This window comes from Mus caroli, unplaced genomic scaffold, assembly GCF_978045245.1.
Source record: "Mus caroli unplaced genomic scaffold, Mus_caroli_1 scaffold_17, whole genome shotgun sequence".
NCBI classification, from domain to species: Eukaryota; Metazoa; Chordata; class Mammalia; order Rodentia; family Muridae; genus Mus; species Mus caroli.
Genome location: NW_028227272.1, coordinates 66465968 through 66473059, shown reverse-complemented (window position 1 = coordinate 66473059; position 7092 = coordinate 66465968). Strand labels below are relative to the sequence as shown.

Sequence of the window (7092 nt, the reverse complement as noted above, 5' to 3'; positions counted from 1 at the left end):
GGATTTGATATAAAGGTTTTAGTAATTTTCTTTTTTCCTTCTAGGTGTTGGAGATAGTCTTTACTTTTTCATGATTATGATGGGTCAGTAAAACCTTGTCCAGTTAGGGGAAATATTGATGATATTTTCTGTGTTCAATTGAGAAATGTTTTGTCTTTTTACTTTACCTCCCTCAAATATTATTATGTCCCTATGATTGATCATATCTGTATGATACTTGACATTTTAAATAATACTTAGTAAATATTTTTTGTTTGGGATGACTTTACATTGAAGAAGAATGTAATGTTATTTAACACAAGTCCTCAGTCATATTTGTACGGCTTCCTAATATATAAAGTCTTCCTTAGCACTTGTCTACCAGAAGAGAGCATTGAATCTGTAAAACATTCAGAATATTGGATTGAAGATAAGCTGATAGTACAGAAACACTTTCTTTTTATAGGATTTTATTTTACTTCTTTCTTTTTATTGAAAATAGACTTTTTCTCACATCATACATCCTGATTAGGCTCACCCACACTCCTCCCATCTCCTCCTCAAATCCTCTCTTATCAGGATCTACTCCCTTTCTGTCTCTCATTAGACAGCAAAAAGGCTTTTGAGTGATGAAAAGAAAGTAAAATAAAATAATTAAATAAAACTAGAACTAACACATCATTGGATTCAGACAAAAACAAAGAAAAAGGACAGAGCAGAGGAAAAGATCTGAAGAGAACACGAAAACAAAACCAAAGACCAGCTTTTTCAAAGGTTCAAGAATTCCAGGACATCTTAGCGAGGCTGCTGTGGTCCTCACGACTCTCTGAGCTTCGCCATGCCGCCCAAAGACGACAAGAAAAAGAAAGATGCCGGAAAGTCGGCCAAAAAGGATAAAGATCCAGTAAATAAATCTGGTGGCAAGGCCAAGAAGAAGAAGTGGTCCAAAGGCAAAGTTCCGGACAAGTTGAACAATCTTGTCCTGTTCGACAAAGCGACATACGACAAGCTCTGTAAGGAGGTTCCGAACTATAAGCTTATTACTCCAGCCGTGGTCTCTGAGAGACTGAAGATTCGTGGCTCCTTGGCCAGGGCAGCCCTTCAGGAGCTCCTTAGTAAAGGACTTATCAAGCTGGTTTCAAAGCACAGAGCCCAAGTAATTTACACCAGAAACACAAAGGGTGGAGACGCTCCAGCTGCTGGCGAAGATGCGTGAACAGGTTCAATCAGCTGTACATTTGGGAAAATAAAACTTTATTGAATCAAAAAAAAAAAAAAAAAAAAAAGAATTCCAAAGAACTGCACTAAACCAGACACACTAATAGATATGAAAGGACCTTTGCAATGAAAAAAGAAAAGGAAAAATAATTTAAAAAAAACAAAAATATACAAAATTAAAAATAAAAACAAAAGCCCTGATATATTATGAGACAGCGATCCTTCAAAGATGCCAGTGAGTTTCCCTTCTGCTGGACATCTGGGCAGGCAGCCTGCCCTTAAACATATAGTTTTCTACTGAGAAATCATTGAAAGAAAGTAACTTCATTTCATGAGGCCATCAATCAGGGATTGCTTCTGGGCTACGGATAGGGAATGTGTTCACTTCTTACTTCAGCTCTAGGGTCTCATCTAGGGTCCTGTAGGTCTCTGCTGTTTGTTTCCATTTTTTGTTATTTTTAGAACATTTATATTTGGTTTAAACCCATATACCTGAGCTATCTATTCTCATGCTCTCAGTCACCCAGAGATCACTTTTTCTTGATCCCTGATATTTTGTTTTTGTGTTATGTGTTTGTGCATGTGGTTCAGCTCTTTTTTTTTTTCTCCATTTAATTATTTCCTTGTTTATTCCTGGGTCTCATTTAATTCTTTAGATTAGAATTTTCCTTATATTGCTTTCTGCAGAGATGGGTTACTAAAAAGATATTTCTTGGATTTGGTTTAAACATGAAATACCTTATTCCGTTCATCTATTTGAATTGCATGTCTTTTCTGGGTAGGGTAGTCTTAAAAGCCAAGGTAATATCAAGCAAAAGGAGAGGAGAACTAAAATATTAAAAAATGTGCTGCTCTTTCCTACATTTACTTTGATGTTTTGCTTCTGGCCTAATGTGATACTTCATCCTCAAGCAACTTTAGAGTTTAAAACGTATGTGGGAATTGCAAAATCTTATTGTGTGCATTTATGGATGGAGTAATAGTAAAACAATGGCTCACTTACAGACGCATGTATAGAAACAACACTATGTCATATCTACTTGCTACTATTTACTCTTCAAGTAACTTACTAAATAACTATCCCTTAGGTTTAAAAATGCTGAAAACCATTTCCTAAGTTATAAATGTCTTCAAAATGTCTTGCTTCCTTACAGGCTGAAGCTAGTTACATTGCAAATATTTTCCATGGGGATATAGATTTATGATAGCATATAAATTAAGAGTATAATAGAACAGATACAGTATGTTAAATTATTTTTAAGGTATTTCATTGATTAGTATTTAATTTTTCTTTCTGTCTTTTTTTTTTTTTCTTTTTTGGAAAAATGTCAAAACCTCAAAGTAATAGTAGATAACATTAGACATCCTGTGTAGATTTTGCTTCCTTTTCTTCAGTAACCAAATCTTACCTCTGTGGGCATCAATACCTCCTCAAAGGGATATTACTGATTCTCATAACTCATTCAGCTACACAATTGTCCTGTGTTCTTGGGAATCTGTCTTTTGAAAGGCAGCAAGGTAAGCACAAAGAAACACAGTGTAGGCCAAAAGGGGTACTTGATTTAATGAGGTTCAAGGGAAAGGAGTCCCCACAATAGAATATCTTATAATTTAGAATGTTGCAAGTATCTACCTTATTGAGTTAATTAGATAACCCATTTTCAATATGTTTAACCAAACGACTTTTATCCTCAGATATGCTAATACTCCCAGTTTGTAATATGGTTATACACACACACACACACACACACACACACACACACACATATATATATATATATATATATATATATATATATATATATATATTCAGGGCATGGTAAGGGGAGTTAAGAAGGTAGTAGAGCAAGAGAGTAGAGAAGTAGAGGCCGGCCATGGCCATGAGCACTTGGGGGGGGGGGTGGGAAGAAAGAGGGGAAGGGAAGAGAGCCAGAGGGCAAGAGAGAAGCAAGCAGGAAGTGAAAGAAAATAAAACGTGAGACCTGTGATTCATGTAATAGCCCAAAGAGTTGTTTGTGAGCTTTGAAGCCTGGGACTGAAAATATGGCAGAACAGGCCAGGACATGCCTGGGCAGGCCTGTTGTTAAGACATTACTGAGGCTGCTTGGCCATATGCAAAGACATGTCTGGACTGGCCCGGAGCCTCCCTAACTCCAAACCCCTAGCTTTCGAGCCTCGTGGCCGACAGCCACTATCTCCTGTGTGAGATACTTGTCAGCCCAGATCTCTGTCATTAAACAACCTCATATGTTTGCATCAAGAAGGTTTCTCGTGATTCCTTGGGTGTGTCCCAAATTGGGAATTGAGTGGGGGTTTCCCCACTAGGTTGTTTAGGAAGCAAAAGTAAGAGAGTTTAATGTATTTTCCAGTTTGTAGTTGTTCCAAAAAATACTTAAATGTTATTCTTTCATAAATCTAAATCTGAATCATCAATATCTATAAACTTAAAAGACATAATTTTTCTTTAAAAATTATAGTTTTCCTAATGCAGCATAATGGAAACTAAGTCAATGGCCAGACATTAAGCATAGAAAATGCTTATGAAATAAACATATTCTATAAAAGTACTTGTATTCAGAGCGAAACAAGGTCATTGATGTATACAGCAAAATTGCCAGTACATTTATGAACCAATGGAGAATCAGAATGCTGAAACAACTAATATGGTCATGGCAAGTGGGAGAAGACTGCAAGTGATATTATTTTATTTGGGAGAGTTGCTGCAATATGCTCTTAAGAATGCACACATCCTCCTTTCATAGAAAGAGCAGTCCATGATATTATGACTAAATAAAAATATGATATCAATGTAAACAAGAGGATTGAGGAAAATACTGTACAACATGATTACAAAATACAGCTCTTTGATCAGCTTGGATATTATGCTTACACGTTTTTGAATGAACTCCATACTTATGTAGGTTCTGAACCAATTGCATACATTATCTATATAGCACATCTACTTTTCTCTTCTAATTCTTCCTGTCTTCTTATCCAAATCGACCACATATGTTAATTAAAAACAAAACCCAATCTTAACTGTCTCTTTTCTTGACAAAACATAGTGTTTTAATAATATAATACATTACTGTAGGATTTAATTGTTTGAATGATAATGATCCCAATAGGCTCAGAGACATTAATGCTCGTTCACCAAAGAGTACACTATTTTCTAAGGTTAGGAGTTGTGGTGTTTTTGGAGGAATCATATCACTGGAGTTGGTCTTTGAGGTTTTTAAAATGCCCAAGCCATGCTCAGTTGCCCTCTCTCTTCCTCTATTGTGTGCAGATTCAGACAGAGAACAATCATCTACCTCTTCAGCACCATGTCTGCCTGCCTGTTGCTATGTTTCTTGCTCTAATGACAATAGACTAAAATTCTGAAAATATCAATCATCTTTATATAAATGCTTTGCTTTTTAATAGTTGCTTCTGTCATGATGTCTTTTCATAACAATAGAACACTCACCAAAACAGGAGAGAATATTCATTATAAATAAATATTTTTTCAATGACTTCTAGTGTCTGATAGGTTTAGACAATTTAGATGTGTCCATTTATTAACAGTGAAATTTGTAGTTCAAATGTGTTTGGATTGATGTGCCTATTTTCCTCGGCATCTCTGGGGATACTCCTTACTGCATTTTATTTCAATTATTAAAAATAATTTCAGACAGACAGGTTGATCAATGAAATAAAATTGAATACCCTGAAATAAAACCACACACTTATAGACACTTGGTCTTTGACAAAGAAGCCAAAAGTATACAATGGAAAAAAGAAAGCATCTTCAAGTAATGGTGCTGGTCTAAATAGCAGTCAGTAAGTAGAAAAGTGAAAATAGATCCATATTTGTCACTTACCTAAGGCTTAAATCTAAGTTGATCAAGGACCTCAACATAAAGCCAAACACAATGAATCCAATAGAAGAGAAAGTGGGAAAGAGCCTCAAACTCATTAGCACGGGGGGAAATTTCCTAAAAAGAACTCCAGTGGCTAAGGATCTAAGATCAAGAATTGATAAATGGGACCTCATGAAACTGAAAAGCTTCTGTAAGGCAAAGGACATAGTCAATAGGACAAATTGGCAACCTATTGATTGGGAAAAAATCTTCACTAACCTCACATAATATTCAAAATATATAAAGAACTTAAGAAGCTAACCTCTAGAAAATACAACAACCCAATCAAAAGGAGTCATAGAATTAAGCAGAGAATTCACAACAGGGGAATCTTCAATGGCTCAGAAGCACCTAAAGAAATGTTCAAAGTCCTTAGTGATCAGAGAAATGCAAATCAAAACAACCCTTAGATTCCACCTTACAATAATCAGAATGGCTAAGATCATAAACTTACGTGACAGTACATCTTGGCAAGAATGTGGAGAAAGTGGAACACTCCTCCAATGCTGTGAAGGAACAGTGAAGGAACCAATCTGGAGATGTCTCACAAAATTGGAAATAGATATACCTGAAGCCCCAGCTATATCACTTTTGGGCATATGCTCAAAAGACGCCTCACCATGCCACAGGGGCACTGTTCCACTATGTTTATTGTGGTCTTAATTATGATAACCAGAAAGCAGATAAAACCCAGATGTCCCACAATGGAAGAATGGCGTTCATCTACATTATGTAGTTTATCTACATTGTGGAATCATATTCATCTATTAAGAATGAGGACATCATGAGTTTTGCAGGCAACTGAGTAGAAGTAGTAAATATCATCCTGAGGGTAGTAACTCAGACCTAAAAGGATGTGCATGGTATATACTCAGTAATAAGTGGATATTAGCCCCAAATGTACAGAATACCCAGAATAAAATCTACAGAACTCAAGAAGTTTAACAATCCAAAGGGCCCAAGTGAGACTGCCTCAATCCCACTTGGGAGGGACAATAAAGAAATCATGGGGAGGATGAGGGAGGGAGAGAGGGATATGAGTAGACTATGAGACAGGGTAGGAAAGGGGGGAAATGACCAGATAATTGGGAGAACAGGAATAAAGAGCAGAGGGCCAGCAGAAAGAATGGAAACAGGCACAATCAAGAGGTAGGGGGTCAAGGGACCCTCTAGAATGTACAAGAGTCTTGGAATGTGAGAGACTCCCAGAGCTTAAAGGGAGGGACCTTAAATGAAATGCCCAACACTGGGGAGTGGGGACTTTTAGAGTATACCTCCACTAGAAAGACAAGACACCAATTGGAGGGACAGGGTTCTCATCCAACAGTCAAAAACTCTGACCCACAATTGTTTCTGTCTAAAAGAAATACTGGTACAAAAATGGAGAAGAGACTGACTGGCCCAAATTTAGACCTATCTCAAGGGGAAGCTCCAAGGCCTGACACTACTACTCATGCTATGATGTGCTTACAAACAGGAGACAAGCACAGCTTCCCATTGAAGGCCCAACTAGCTGACCTAGAGAGATGCAAGTAGTTACATTCAATCAATGGACTGAAGCTGAGGACCCTATGGTTAAATTAGGAAAAGCCTGGAAGAACCTGTGGAGGAGGGCAACCCCATTGGAAGACCAACAGTCTCAACTAACCTAGACCCTCAAGATCTCTCAGAAACTAAGCCACCAACCAGGCAACAAACACTATCTGGTACAAGGTTCCTGATAGATATAAAACAGAGATCTGGTCTGGCCTCACTGAGAGAAGGAGCACCTAACCATGGAACTTGAAGACACAGGAAGTGGGGAGGACTGCCATGGAGGGAGTTGTTGTTGGAAACATCCTTTTGGAGATGGTGGAGGAAGAACAGGATAAAGAACTTTAGGAGGGTAGACCATGAAGGGGAGCATGACCAAACTCAACAAATATTAAAGATAATTATAAATAATAATAATTTCTGAAAATGAAGAACAGTTGAAAAAACATAGGCTTTATTT

The 7092-nt window shown here is 37.2% G+C and overlaps 1 pseudogene; it reads left to right on the top strand.

Moving 5' to 3' along the window:
- Nucleotides 1-774: 774 nt before the first annotated feature.
- On the top strand, nucleotides 775-1253 carry LOC147000665 (small ribosomal subunit protein eS25 pseudogene; annotated as a pseudogene).
- The last annotated feature ends 5839 nt before the right edge of the window (nucleotides 1254-7092 follow it).